This window comes from Hordeum vulgare, chromosome 6H (assembly GCF_904849725.1).
Source record: "Hordeum vulgare subsp. vulgare chromosome 6H, MorexV3_pseudomolecules_assembly, whole genome shotgun sequence".
NCBI lineage: Eukaryota > Viridiplantae > Streptophyta > Magnoliopsida > Poales > Poaceae > Hordeum > Hordeum vulgare.
This window is the reverse complement of record NC_058523.1, coordinates 373,207,700-373,224,312: the sequence shown is the minus strand read 5'-3', so window position 1 is coordinate 373,224,312 and position 16,613 is coordinate 373,207,700.

Sequence of the window (16,613 nt, the reverse complement as noted above, 5' to 3'; positions counted from 1 at the left end):
ATAACCACAACTAAAAACTAATTGAGATGAATCAAACTTCTCTAACTATTCAATGCACATGAAGGTGGAATTTTTCGTATCCCTTTGGATAACTACCCCTTTTGAGACTACTTTCAAAGCATAGATCAACTACCAAGCCACGCACCGTTGTGTTCTGAAAGATATAAGTGAAGCACATGTGAGCTGGATTGTCTACCAAAAGATATAAGTGAAGCTCGACAAAATCACGGTGTGTGCATGTCTCTCTCTCTAGGTGTGCAGCAAGGATGATTGTGACACAACAAAAATAGAAGACTCCTACGATACAAGACGCACCAAGCAAAAACACATAACATGTGGTGAATAAAAATATAGCCCCAAGTAACGTTACCGATGGATTGAAGACGAGAGAGGGGATGCCTTCCCGGGGCATCCCCAAGCTTAGGCTTTTACGACATCCCTGAATGTCTTGGGGTGCCTTGGACATCCCCAAGCTTGAGCTCTTGCCACTCTTTATCTTTTTATCCATAAGAACTTCACCCAAAACTTGAAAACTTCACAACACGAAACTTAAACAGAAACTCGTGATAACATTAGTATGAGAAAGCAAACCACCACTTCCTTAGTTACTGTAGCAAACTTAAATTCTACTTGTGCTGATGTTGGGTAATTGTATTTTCAATCTTCCATGGATAATACCCCCGATACTATCCATAGTTTCATCGAAATAAGCAACCAACACAACAAAAACAGAATCTGTTAACAGTAGACCAGTCTGTAGCAATCTGTATATTTCGTATACCTCTGGTACTCAACAAAAACAGAACAATTACGACAGTCTGAAGAATTTGCATAGAAATCATCAGAAAAAAGAATCAACTCAAAAGCTCTTACAAAAAAATGAAAATTCTTTTCGTGAGCAGAAAGTTTCTGTCTTTTCCAGCATGACCAAACGATCATCCCCAAGACTAATGAGAATGGTTTTGCTTGGCACAAACGCAAAAAGAAACACAAAAAACACAATCATAACAGAATTATGAAAGTGTGGAAAACACAAAACAGAAAGAAAAAGGATAGATTCGTTGGGTTGCCTCCCAACAAGCGCTATTGTTTAACGCCCTTAGCTAGGCATTCAATGATGCTCTCTCAAAAGACAAGAATTTAAGCACAACGAGAGCATCCTAAAGCATGTGAAAACCACATCTAAGTCTAACATACTTCCTATGCATAGGCATTTTATAGGAAAACAGATTGTCAAGACAACCAATAGTTGCCATATGCAAGGAAGAAGAAAGAGACAAGAGCAATCTCAACATCACGAGAGGTGATTTGGTAACATGAAAGTTTCTACCAAAATATTTTCCTCTCTCATAGCAATAACATGTGGGATCATATTCAAATTCAACAATATAGCTATCCCATAGGATATTATTTTCATGACCCACATGCATGCAAAGTTGACGCTCTTCAAAAATAGTGGGATTATCATCAAATAAAGTCATGACTTCTCCAATCCCACTTTCAGTATTGTTGCAAATATCATATTCATCATGAGGTTTGAACAAATTCTCAAGATCATAAGAAAGATCGTCACCCCAATCATGATTATTGCAACAACTAGGGGACATAGCAAAACTAGCATCCCTAAGCTTAGGGTTTTGCATAATTTTAGCATGATTATCACTAATAGAATTTATAGTGAAACCATTGCAATCATGCTTTTCATCCAAGGAGACCTCATGAATCACTTCATAAATTTCTTCCTCACAATTTCCAGATTCATGCATCTCACGCAAAACTCCATAAAGATAGTCAAGTGCCCTCAACTCACTAGCAATTCGTTCCACATAAGTGGGTCTCTTAAAGAGATTAACAAACAAAGATGCAAGCATATTGAAGGCACATGGCACACAAGCGAACAGAAAGCAAGCGAGACAAAAAGGGCGAACGAAAAAGGCAAAAGGCAAAAGAAAACGACAAAGGAGAAAGGCAAATGGAAATGGCAAATGTGAAGTGGGGGAGAGGAAAACGAGAGGCAAGTGACAACAAAAGTAAATGCAAGAGATGAGTTTGTGAGACCTACTTGGATAGATCTTGATTTCTCCTCCCCGGCAGCGGTGTCAGAAATACTTCTGATGTCAGTTGTGCTTCCCTTGCAACGGCGCCAGAAATTGTCGTGTCGACGGCACCAGGAATCCTTCAGCTGCGGCTACGCCTTAAGGGACTTCCTAGGCAAGTATGCAAAGGATTTCCCCCGTGGCGTTGGAGCCTTGCGTTGGTGTTCCCTCGACGCGGAAAGGGTGATGTAGCACAACGGTGGTAAGTACTTCCCTCAGTTTGAGAACCAAGCTATCAATCCAGTGGAGGAGTATCTCAAGATCCCGCGCAAACACAAAATCTTTCTCCCAACGCTATGAAGGGGTTGTCAATCCCTTATAGATTGTTTGCCAAGTGAGAACTGAAAGCAACAAAGTAACAAAATCTAGCTACTAACTACGGACCCGTAGGTCTGAAGTGAACTACTCACGAGTCATTGGAGGGGAGATGATGATGATGAAGAAGCCCTCCAATTCCAAAGTCCCCTCCGGCAGGGTGCCGGGAAGGGTCTCCAAATGAGATCTCGCGGAAATGGAAGCTTGCGGCGGCGGAAAAGTATTTTCGAGGCTCCCCTGATTTTTTGCTGAATATTTGGGAATATATAGGCCAAAGATCTAGGTCAGGGGGCGGCCAGGGATGCCACAAGCCCTGCCACCGCCGCCTCCCCCTGGTGGCGGACTGGGGGCTTGTGGGCTCCCTGGAGCCCACCTGGCTTGGCCCAAAGGCCCCCTGATCTTCTTCCGTTCGGGAAAAAAAATCATTTCGGGGTTTTTCTTCCATTTGGACTCCGTTCCAAAATCAGATCTGAAAAGAGTCAAAAACATAGAAAAAACAGGAACTGGCACTTGGCACTGAACTAATAAGTTAGTCCCAAAAAAGATATAAAAGGTACATAAAACATCCAAAGAAGACAAGATAACAGCGTGAAACTATCAAAATTATAGATACGTTTGAGATGTATCAGGGGGGCTGGCGCGCCCTGGTGCCTAGTGGGCGCATGGTAGCCCCCCTCTGGTACTTCTTTGCTCCAGTATTTTTATTTATTCCAAAAGAAATCTGCGTAAAGTTTCAGCCCATTTGGAGATGTGCATAATAGGTATCTCTAACGTAGCTTTTTCAGGTCCAGAATTCCATTTGTCGTCATTCTCCCTCTTGATGTAAACCTTGCATATTATGAGAGAAAAGGCATTAGAATTACTCCACCAAGTGGTGAAATGTATAAAGCACTATAAATAACAGTAACAAAACATGATGCAAAATTGATGTATCGGGCATGACTCTATATTCCTAACGTAAGTACAAATCATGAGCAGCACAATGTGAGGCCACACAATTGGATCATACTTTTTCACGTGCTTCATCATTTTCAACTTCACTCAATACATGAGTGTGACCATGTAAATAGCACAAGGAGGAATATAATGTGGATAAAGTCTCACATCATCTAGGCAAAATAATCGACAATGGAGAGGCCCATCAATCGATATTAATGCGAGGAGGAGGGATTGCCATGCAACACATGCACTAGAGCTATAAGTATATGAAAGCTCAAACTGAAACTAAGTGGGCTTGTACTACTTGTAAACTATGCTTATTTTACCCCTAAGAGTAGGGGAGATGCAGTATAGTAGAGATATACATTTCCCTTAGTGAGAACCGAGGTTATCCAACCAATAGGAGAACAACCCAAATTCTCGTCACCAGCACCTACACACACAAAACCAAACACATGCACCCAACGTGGCCAAGAGGATTGTCGATCCCCTTGAACTCATTACTTGCAAAGATTAATTCTGATATATAGATGAGATAAATAACAAAAATAAATAAAGTGCAGCAAGGCAAATTGAGTTTTTAACAATAGAATTAAGTAGATGAGGGGGCCATAGTTTTCACTAGAGGCTTCTCTTTCAGACATAGCACACAGTGGGTAAACAAATTACCGTTGGGCAATTGACAGAGTAGCGCATAGTTATGACATGTTATTCAGGGAAATGATTATGTGTATATAGGCATCACATCCATAAACAAGTAGACCTACTCCTACGTGCATCTACTACTATTACTCCACTTTGAGAGCACTTCTATGCTTCCCTCTCTAGGTATTAAGTTCATGACAAACAGAGTAATGCTTGGAGCAAGATTACATGATGTAGACGTAATACTAGCAATATGTTCATACCCCGTCGTTTTATCCATAGTAGCAACAATACAAGTATGTGCCTTGTCCGTTTCTTTCACTCTGATATAGAGCACCACAAGATTGAACCCACTACAACGCACCACTCCCGCTGAAGATAAACCAATCTAGTCGGCCAAACCAAACGATAGATCAGAGAGAAATACGAAGCTATAATAGTCATGCATACTAGAATACAGAAAATACTCAGTTACTTTCAATGAATAATCTGATCATAAATCCACAATTCGTCGGATCCCAACAAACACACCTAAAAAGAGGATTACATCGAATAGATCACGGTGGGAATCACGATGGACATTGTATTGAAGATCACAGAGAGAGAAGAAGCCATCTAAGTACTAGCTATGGACCCGTATGTGTGTGGTGGACTAGTCACACATCATCATGGAGGCAACAAGGTTGATGTAGAAGCCTAGACGACCTCCATGATCGATTCCCCCTTGGGCAGGACACCGAAAAGGTCTCTAGATGGGATCATGACGGAACAGACTTGTGACGGTGAAAAAGTGTTTATGATGGCTCTCTATTGGTTTCCCAATTTTAGAGGATTTATGGAGATGGAATTAGGTCAAACGGACCCACGTGGGCCCCATAAAGCATGAGGATGTGCCTACCCACCCTTGTGCACCCTATTGCCTTGTCATCTCCTTGCTTCTCATCTGGTCTCCCCCCGAAGCTCCTAGTGTTTGTGTCTAGAAAAAACATCTAAAAGTTTCATAGTGTTTGGACTTCGTTTGGTACTAATTTCCTGGAAAACCAAAAACAAGCAGAAAAAAACAAGTGGCACTAGGCACCGGGTTTATAGGTTAGTCCTAATAAATGATATAAAATAACATATTATTGCATATAAAGTATTCAAGATTAATAATATAATAACATGAAACAATAAAAATATATCGATACATTGGAGACGTATCAGCATCCCCAAGCTTAAGTCTTACTGATCTTCAAGTAGGTAAATGATAAAAACACAGTTTTTGATGTGACATGCTACCTAACATCTAATCTCTTTTAGTATGATCTTTGAGAAACGATGAACTAATTTATAACAACATAATAATATCCATTAACATAACAAGCATAATCATTCATATTCAAAATATATAATCCTTAAAGAATGTTATTTCCTACTCATTTTGTCATATTAGCACGACATGACTCCGGATTCATCGCATAAGTATAAATCATGAGCACCTCGGTGTCAAGTCAGGCAATTGGATCGTACTTCTAAGCATTTCAGCATTTCCAACTTCACTCAATACATGAGCGTGAACCATGGATATATCATATGGGTGGAATAGAGTATGGTGGTAGAGATAAAAAGGAGTCAAAGTGGAAAGAAAGTTTTGCACCGACTAGGTGGATCAACGGGCTATGGAGATACTCATCAATCAATACCAATGTGAGGAGTAGGGATTGCCATGCAATAGATGCACTAGAGTTGTAAGTGTATGAAATCTCAAATGAAGCTAAGTGAGTGTGCGTACAACATGCTTGCTCATGAAGACCTCGAGCATTTGAGGAAGTCACTCATGAGAATATACAAGTCAAGTTCTATAATGAAAAATTCCCACTATAATATGAAAATGACAACACAGGAGACTCTCTATGTGAAGAACATGGTGCCCCCTCTAAGCACAACTGTGGAAAAAAGATAGTTACACTACCCCTTATTTCTTTTGTCTCATTTTCTATTTTTTCATGGTGGGCGTTTCTCTATTTTTTGGCCTCCCCCATTTTTTCTTTCCCTTTATTTTATTTGATTTCAATTTTCATTCAAAGTCTCATCCTAACTTGTGGGGGAATCATAGTCTCCATCACCCTTTCCTTAGTTCGACAATGCTCTAGTAATGACGATCATCCCATTCTTATTTACTTAGAACTTGATATGAAAAACTATACAAGATGACTCTATATGAATGCCTCTAGCACCATATTGATAACCAACATGTGTAGGGGATTGTGACAGTCTTCACGGGTAGTATTTCACCCTAATTTATTAATTTGGCACAAGGGGAGCCAAAGAATATTTATTGGCCATAACAGTTGAGTTGTCAATTCAACCGCACTTGGGATATCCTTGTGCAACAAATATTTAGTAGCACAACAAGTGATAGTAGTTACAGTAACATTGGTAGCAACAATTTTGGTAACAATAGTAGCAGTAGCAATTTAGTAGCACGTGTGACAGTAGCAGCAACAATAGTAACTTAGCAAGATTCAATATATGTAACACATAGGCACATGGAATAACGGTGAATAATGATTTAGATGACATTGATCATATAACAGTTACAGACCAGGGTGACACAAAACTAGCTCCAATTCATTAATATAATATCGGCATGTATTCCATATATACTCATACGTGCTTGCCATAAGAACTTGCATGGCATCTTTTGTCCTACCCTCCCGTGGCAGCCGGGTCCTATTGGAAACTTAGGGATATTAAGACCTCTTTTAATAGAGAACCGAAACAAAGCATTAACACATAGTCAATACATGAACTCCTCAAACTATGACTATCATAGGAAAGAATCCCAATTACTGTCACCTTGGATATACGGATCAAGACACATAATAGGTAACTATAACTTGCAAGATAGGATCCAACTCACTCTTGTATTCATGAAAACATAATAGGTCCAGATCTGAAATCATGGCACTCATGCCCTAGTGACAAGCATTAAGCATAACAAAGTCATAGTAACATCAATCTCAGAACATAGTGGATACTAGAGATCATGCCCTCTGGAGGAAGAACAAGAGGTGACAGTGGCTCCGTCTCGTAAAACATAATGAAAACTTCTCTCTGATTTTTTCTCGGTGAATATGAATTTATATGACTGGAATTAGGGTCAGAGGAGCACCGAGGGCACCAAAATCTATCTGACTGCGACCTAGGGGCTGCGGCCTGATGGCTTGTGGCCCCCTCACACTTCCCCTCCGTCAGGTCTTCACTTCGTAAATCCTTATAAATCCCAAAAATAATTCATGAAAAGTTTCGTTCGATTCCGAAAACTTTTGTTTCTGCACAAAAATAACACCAAAGTAGTTTTGCTTAAAATAGTGTTAGTCCGGGTTAGTTCCATTTAAATCATGCAAATTAGAGGCCAAAATGAGAGAAAAAGTGTTTGGAAATGCAGATACATTGGAGACGTATCAACTCCCCCAAGCTTAACTCATTGCTTGTCCTCAAGCAATTCAGTTGATAAATAGAAAGTGATAAAGAAAACATTTACAAACTCTTTTGTTCTTGTTATTATACACATGCTTAGCTAATGTTCAAGTTTTCAGCATAAATCAGAAAAAAACACATCCATGATAATAATTTAAGCAGCATATCCAATCATGGCAATACATAACCAAATAGTAAGGAATAATAAGATATCTCACATGCCAACAATTTGTGAAAACAATCACGATATAATATGGTGGCATGGTATCCTGCTAGCCCTTTCTCAGACCACAAAATATAAATGCATTGCACCTCCAAAATTCAAGAAGTGACTAAATATTGTAATTCAGAATAGAAAAGATCCTAGTCATACTCAAAACAGATATTGACTAGACCCAATGCATAAAAATGACAACAATGTTCTTTAACCAGGGGCTTTTAGTAAGAGGGTGATGACTCAACATAAAAGTAAATAGATAGGCCCTTCGTAGAGGGAAGCATTAATTTACAGAGGTGCCAGAGCTCAAGTTTTTAAAGCATGATTGAATATATAATTTTTGAGTGGTGTTCTTTACTGTCAATGTTACGACAAAGGTTCTCAGTATCTTCCATGCTAAACTCATTATAGGTGGTTACCAAACAGAATTGTAAAGTTTTACTCCTATCTGTCATCCATACAAAACCATGGCTAGCTGAATTCAGGGGTGCCGTCCAACATATCATCTTACCCAAGGAGTTTTGTTTTGATTTAGTATTATTAAGCAGGGCTGAGCACCCTTATTACCATCCTCCCTCATGCAATGACAGTGAATAAGCACCCGTCTTGAGGGTAACTTACTTAGCATGGAAGATATTGATTGCCCCATCACTCCATGAGCGGTACGAGTGCACAAAATATATGTTTTTTGAAGGTTTTAGGGTTGGCACATGAAAATTTACTTGGGATGGCAGGGTAATACCGCATATAGGTAGGTATGGTGGACTCATGTGGAATAACATGGTTTGAGGATATTTGATGCACAAGTAGCATTCCCTCTTAATACAAGTGAAGTCTAGAAATAGGTTGGGAGCCGACCAGCTAGAGAGCAACAACGGTCATGAAAATGTATTGAAAATAGTCAACATTGAGCACTAGCATGAATAAGATATGAACACTCTAAATTTTAACATTATGAAGTTTGCATTGATTTTTGAATCAACTACATATTTGCACATGGGCCAAGTCAAACCACTCGGATTACTCAGAGGAAAATACCATACTGCCATATAACATCATAACCATTTTAATGCATGTTGACACGCAAGGTAAATCATTATTAACTCCTAGCTATTTAAGCATGACATGAAAAGCTATGATATTTAATTGTCATCACAAACATGCTCATTCATGATACACTGAATCAAGATCGAACGAGCCAACATATTTACAAAAAGGAAAAACAAGAAGAGTTCATACCTGTTTCCTTTGCCACGATCACTTCATCTAATATCATCATTATTGCCTTTCACTTGCACGACCAATCAATGTGATAATAATAAAAGTGCAAAGTGCCATGGACTAAGCTGGAATGTGCAGGTCAGTTTTAATCAAAGGAGATTACATGGTGATATTGGTTCTTTGTTAGATCGACGATAAAGCATATGAGAGGCACTCACCATTTTCATCATGGTCTTCTCCATTTATAACTCAACAAATGGTAAAGAGGTTCACAGAAACAAGCTGAAATATTTTTGGAGTTTTTTTGTTTCTCTTAAGCAAGAAGGGTAAACTATGGGAAAACAAGAGTGAGAAAAATTATTTGTACGGGAAAGCTCCCAACGAGCAAGAGGAAATCTTTTTGGGTTTTCTTTTAAGATTACAATTAATTGAACAGGAAAGGAAAACCAAAAAGAAGCAAGAAATATTTTTGAATGTTCTAAAGTTTTTTAAAAACACAAGAAGAAAGTGGAAAAATAACGATAAGATGGATACACAATGGAAGAGGATGAACACCGACGATTTGTGTGAAGTGTGTCAACATGAATGTAATGTCGGTGAGAGATACGTACACCCCCAAGCTTAGGCTTTTACCTAGCTTGGTAATCACCACTCGTAGTATGGAAAGTGGTTGAGATGGTAGCTTGTTGGTGCATTCCTGGCTGCCTCTTCCGCCAGGCGAGTGACTTCTAGTACAACATTGTATTCTTGTCTTCATTCTCAAGAACATAGTATCTCTGGCGAGCCTGAAAACTAAATAGGGCAGGCGCATGCAAAATAACAGACAATGGCATGTACTTATCAAAAATTAAGTTATACTCATATCTTATAGCACGGGTTACAATAAATTCATGGTAACACATAGCTTCAAATTATAAATATCTATTAGGAAAAATATGATCATTAAATTGGGGTGTCACTCCTAATTGTGCATCTACACACGAGGCATAAATTCCTCCATATAAATCTCTGTTGCTAGAGCTGGAATGGAACCTTCGGGCGACAATTGCACCAAGGTTATAGTGTCGCTCGCAAGTTACAGTAGCATGAATAATGCTTAAGTCATGGGCTCATAACTCATTGCAATCTTGTTTCCCAACTATGCATTTTCCGTTAAATAATGCAAAGTAGCAGATAGATGGAAAATGAATGCTTTTAACTGTAGCCATGTTACTCCTCTATTTTCTCCAACGTAGAGGCTCTCAAGAAACGTATTATAATCAGTTTGTGAAGGCTTCTCTAATGAACCCCAAAGTGGGAGCTTGCATGCAATGGAAAATTCTTCTAAACTCATGCTATAGGCTTTATCACAGAGGATAAATAACACTCTGGAGGTACTAGAGAAATAACAGAATCCATTCGTGGAAGTGCATGTAAGGTTGTAATGTTGGGCACACTTATCTTCGAGGAATTCGGTGAGGCTAGTATTGTAAATAAAACGATAAAATTCCTCCTTGATACGTGCACCATTCAAGAATTCCTCGCTTGGCCACTGACACAATTTTGCGTCAGCCATGACTACTTGGTCGGCCCGAGGCTTAAGGTAAGCTTGTCTTGTCGATCCCTCACTCAAAGATTCACTAGGATTACGCCTTCTCGAGGAGCTCCTCCTAAAGAAGCTCATCTCCGTGCACAAAATTTCTGAAATTTTTGGGCCACAAAAATTATGTCAATTAAATTTTGCAAGATTGGTAGCAACTACTCATATGCGTACTTAGAGGCTATATCAAGCACTGATGCTACTCAGAACTCAAAGATTTCAACATGCAAGCTCATATCCTATAGTACCAAGTGAAGCAATTTAAGCAAAATATAAACTTCTAAAGCAAAAAACTAATTGGAGGGGTGGATGTGTCACATATTGCTGGGGATATTATCCCGCCGTATGACCTGCCCTATGAGGCCAGGCAAGATGATGGCGGCTCAATGTTCATACCCAAGATGGACCCTGACGTACAAGGAAGGAGGCGCAAGGCGGTTCATTAAAGAGAGCCGGCGGCGGCCCAGGACATGAAGATGGCGACTCTTGGCCCACAAGGGAGAAGGTCGGGAGGAGTTTCCTTGCTTAAAGGAGCAAGGTGAGTTAGAGACATAACAGGTCACGAATCATAGCGTGACCCGGACTCTTGTAAACCTAGGGTCTCTACTTGTATATAAAGGCGAGTGTCTAGGGCTGATAGGGTTAAGTTACAATCAATCGAGAGCTAGGTTAGGAGAAACCGCACCCTTGTAATCGATTTCATCATCAATACACACAAAGCAAGACGCAGGCTTTTACCTCCATCGGAGGGGCTGAAACTGGGTAAACTCTTCTCCCGTACCCGATCAACCCCTTTGAGTCACCACGTAGTTGCGATGGCTTCACCACTAAGTCCTTTCACAAGGACATCTGCCGCGATAAAACCACGATAGTTGGTGTGACGCCCTCGATTTGATCGTACACTAATCATACACGCAAATGCGTATGACCAAGATCAGGGACTCACGGGAAGATATCACAACACAACTCTAAACACACATTAAAACATATGAGCTTCATATTACCAACCAGGGGCCTCGAGGGGTAGAATACAAAAGCTCGATAAACACACGAGTCAGCGGAAGCAACGAATATCTGAGTATAGACATGAAACAAGATAATGCCTTAGAGAAGGCTAGCACAAAAGATACATCGATCGAACGAGGCGAGGCCTCCTGCCTGGGAACCTCCTAAACTACTCCTGGTCTTCAGCGGTCTCCACATAGTAGGAGGCTCCGTCGGGGGTAGTAGTCGTTGTCAACGGGATACGCCATCTCCTTGGCTCCATCATCTAGTCGTAGCAATGGATCAAGGGGATAAGGGGGAGCAAACCAACAACGAGTACTCATCCAAAGTACTCGCAAGACTGACATCAGAACTATGCTAAGTATGCATCAGTATCAAAGGAAGGGGTTATATGTGGACTGACTGCAGCAATGCGAGGATAGAGAGATAAGGCCTAGTCCTATCAAAGACTAGCATCTTCAGGGGTCTTGCAGCAATAAACGAGAGTAGAGCAGGTAGCACAATTAGTAGTCATATTGTTGCAGCAATATTAATTAAAGTCATGCACAGAGATTCATCTTCGACTCCCTGCAAGGAAGCAATCCCAGAGCAAACATTCCAGTTACGTAACAATTGTAGTTGTATAAGATCGGGGCACAACTCCAAGTCGTCCTATAACCGTGGACACGACTATTCGATTAGTTAATTTTGAAAGTGCGTTATATCGACTAGAGGGGGGGGGGGTGAATAGGCGATTTTCAGAATTTCATCGCTGAGGAAATTCCTTGTGAGGAAATTCCTCAATGATGAATTAAGTACAGCGGAAATAACGCAGGATCAGAAGTGCAAAGACTACTACAACAGATTACTTTGTGAAGATTATGAGAATCGGTTTGCACAGTACGCAGGTAAATTGAACGCGAGTGAAGATTAACTTGAGTGAAGAATTTGAGGTTCAGGAAATTCAGAGAAAGTCTTCAGACAAATTCTACAAACAATACAGATGCGAGTCTTCGACATACAATTTTGAGGAAATGAAAGAGTTGAAGAAATAGAACCCGTATCACGATGAAGACATTTGTTGATGACCCACTTCCAACTGCTGTGAGAATTGTATGTATGGAGTGGCTTGGTATTGAAACCAAAGGACACACAGTCCCGGGACACAGTCCCTACCATATTCTCCTTGAGCTAAGGACACACAGTCCTCGCCCAACACTCGTGGTAAGTCTTCAGGGCAGACTTCCAGACCCTCACAAACCCGGTCACCCGGCGATCCACAATTGACTGCTGGATGCTCTAGACCATGACGCCTAACCGTCTGGAAGATGCACAATCCTCAAAGGTAAAAGGCTTCAGTTCCACACAGGAACAAATTCTTCAGTGATGCTCAATCACTTGGTTTTTGGTTTGGGGTTTGGTGTTTGGGGTATTTCCTCACTTGATGATTTTCTCTCAAAGACTGTGAGGAATTTGGGTTGCTCTAACTGACAAGTGTCAGTTTCTCTTGGAGCAGCCAACCAGCTAGTGGTTGTGGGGGGCGGTTATTTATAGCCTCGGAGCATCCCGACATGATTTGACATAAATGCCTATAAATATTGTGACCGTTGGGTGGATAAGATCAGTGAGGTGGCGCGTGTCACGGCAACGGTGCGAACTTTCAACTGTGAAAGTCCTCATGTCTCTCATATTTCTCACTTTGAGGCTTTGTGTGACATCCTCGACTTTTGCAACAGTAATTACTGTAATTAAGCTACAGTGATCAACCGCTAATGATGCCACGTCATCGAATTCCCATCTCAGGCCCGCGTTGATTCGAGTCTGTCCGGATTCCAAATTTGAAAACAAAAGGAAAGTACTTTATAAGTTCGTTATAAATATTAAAAGAATATGTATATGAAAGAGAGAATTAAAAGTATGTATAATAAATTGTAAAAGAAAGTATAATAAAAGAAAGTATTTAAAAAGAAAAAAATCAGTTAGTAAAATAAATAGGAAAGAAAGAAATAATAAGAAAAGGCAAAACAAAACAAAACAACAACAAAAAAACAAAAAAAAGGCAACCCCACCCCCCTGGCCGAGCTGGGCCAAAAGGGCCCAACTGGCCAGGCCCCCGCGCCCCCTCCCTGGCTCAAACCCTAGCCCCCTGGCGAGGGAGCCGCCACCCCCTCGCTACTCCCTCCCCCCCTGGGCGCCGCCAGCACCCCCCCACCGACGCACCCCCCACCAACCGGGCCTCACCCCCCACGACAGCGTCTCCCGTAACTCCCTCTCTCTCTCGTGATTCTCTCCCTCCCCCACGACCCTGCTCTCTCTCCCAGCGCCCCCTCGGCAGAGCCCGTCGCCCCTCCCCTCGGATCCCCACGCCACCATCCCTCCTGCCTCCTCCCTGGCCGGCGGCCTCTCCTCCTCCCGCCGGCAGCCCCTCTCGGCCTCCCTCCACCGACCCTCCTCCCCCGGCGGCCCTCCACCTCACGGCCTCCTCCTCCCCCGGCAGCCCCTCCCCTCTCCCGGCCGGCGAGCCACCCCCTCTACCGCGCCGGCCAGCAGCCCCCCTCGGTCTCCACCCCGCCGGCAGGGGGCCCCGGCTGCCTCGGCCTCCACCTTGCCGTCCTACCACCCCGCCCCCCGTCGGCCTTCTCCCGCTCGGTCCGGGAGGGACCGGGCAGGGAGACGTCATCACCTCGCCGGATCCGGCCGGCTCCCCCTCGTCGGCACATCACCACCATCATCACCGTCCCCTTCACCACCGGAACCACGCCGTCTCCACCGTCACCTTCGTGCAAACTCCGGCTTCATCGGGCCGTCTCGTCACCGTCGGTGAGCCCCTCCTCGGGCTCCTCCCACCATGTCGATCTCCTCGCCGTCCCGGTTCCGTTCCGGCAAACGGGGCCTCGATCCGTCCACGGTAGACTCCGGTAGGAAGGATTGAATATTTGGTTCCTCTAGGTTGAGTTGGAGCAGAGAGAGTTCTCTGTCTCTCTGTTAGCAGAGAGGGAGATGAGAGTTTTGAGAGAGAATAAAAAAAACAAATGATGTATTAGATGCGTATGTATGTATGTATGTATGTATGAGATGTGATGTATGTATTTGCGTATATGGATATTTAGAGGAATACGGTATTTGCTCGGTTAGGTATCTAATAAAAAAGATGAGTAAATGGCCTAGGGTCACTTACCGGTGGGGCCAATGCACCCGCTGTCTATGACAGGGAGGCCCCACGCGAGAGTTAATATAAATTATAAAAATAATGTTTTTTATTAAATAAATAAATAAATAGATATATTAGTTAAATTAATTAATTAGAATAATTAGAGTATGACACGCGGGTCCCCCACTAAACTAATCTGATTAAATAATATTTAATCTTTAATAAAACTTGTGCCTATGACGTTCGGGACCCGCTGGTCAGTTGACCGGTCAAATGTTGATGTCAGCCTGACATCGCGATGATGTCATAATGGGATTTTTATTAAATCATTTAAATCTGTTTTTAATTCCTAAATAATTAATAAAACTTTGAAAATTAATATTAAATAATCCGTAAGTCAGATCGAAGTTTTTTCAACATGAAAGTTGATCAGCAGAACGAGACGAACCCGGATACACGGCCCGTTCGTCTGTCACGCGTCCCTAGCATAGCAAACTTCTAAATTTTCCTTCATTTCCAGTGTAACCGGTAGTAGCCCGAGACCCGGAAAATATCGTCAGATATTCTTCCGAACCGTCTATGACGGATGTTGCTGCGTTAGTTCATGTCTAGCCTGCATCTTGCCATGTCATGCTTTGTGTTGCATCGGTGCTATTATTTATTGTTTCTTCCCCCTCTTCTTACCAGTAGACCCCGAGACTGACGCTGCTGCCGGGTACATCTACGACCCTGCTGATCAGTCCTTTGCCGCAGAGCAGCAAGGCAAGCAAACTCCCCTTGATCATTCCTATATCGCCTATGTCTTTCTTCCTACTGCTTGCATTAGTATTTTGCTACTGTTGTAGTTAGCTCCTATATCTGATGCATAGCCTGTTTTTGATGAACTGCTACTTTCAGTCCTGTACCTTTAACCTGCTTAGTATAGGTGGAGCAGTCATCCCCTCTGACCCCGTAGTTCAGTTGCCCCGCTTGTTTTCAAATCTCGATCTCTGATCGACGAGCCAGACCCGACACAGCACATTCACCCCCCTTCGTTGTACGACGCTATAGGGATACTATCGGGTACCGAGGGTGACACCTCGCTAAGTACTCCTGATGATATCTCTGTAGTATAGCTAGTCGGTCGTGGTTATCGAGGGTGATTCCTCTTTCACCATTCCCTATGACGTCTCTGTCGTGCCACCCCGCGAGGTAGGACCCCCGAGGGTGATTCCTCTAAGCCCACCTTGACGGGTACATCGTTCGGAATCCAACGAGGGTGATACCTCGGATTCCCCCCGATGTTGCAACCACACAGTTACTCGACCATGTTACTGGGATCATGGGTGATTAGTTGTAAGACGGGTGGATTCCCGTGAGACTGTGTTGATGGCCTAATTAAAATGCTAATGGATTTGGGTATTTGATCTGGGTTGGTCGGAGACCTTTTCGCACTAACCGGCTACGCGGGAAGAATTATGGGTACTCGGCGTCGCGGTATCAGCCGAAGCTTTTCAGATGCCAGCAATGTAGCGGCGCGCGCCCGAGTGGTCCCGAGATGCATCGCGCTTGTGATTAAGGGATGCTAGGACTGACGTCGGCCGCCCACGCCACATGCAGGAGCGTGAAGGGGAACTGGGCCCACGAACCCTTTGTGCTTAGGAGTTAGACCGACGGGCTGGCCTCTCGGATTAGTCTTAGGTGGGGCTGCGACGTGTCGATATTCCGAGGCCGGGCAGGACGCAGAAAAGTATGTCCGGCCAGAGTGTTATCGAGCGTGACGGGACATGTGGTGCACCCCTGCAGGGATGAAAATTAACTATTCGGATAGCCGTGTCCACGGTTACAGGACGACTTGGAGTTGTGCCCTGATCTTTTACAACTACAATTGTTACTTAACTGGAATTTGTTTGCCTCGGGATTGTTTCCTCGCAGGGAGTCGAGGGAGGATCCTTAGGTGTGACCTCACTTTAATATTGCTACAACAATATGACTATTAATGTGTTACCCCTGTTCTACTCTCGT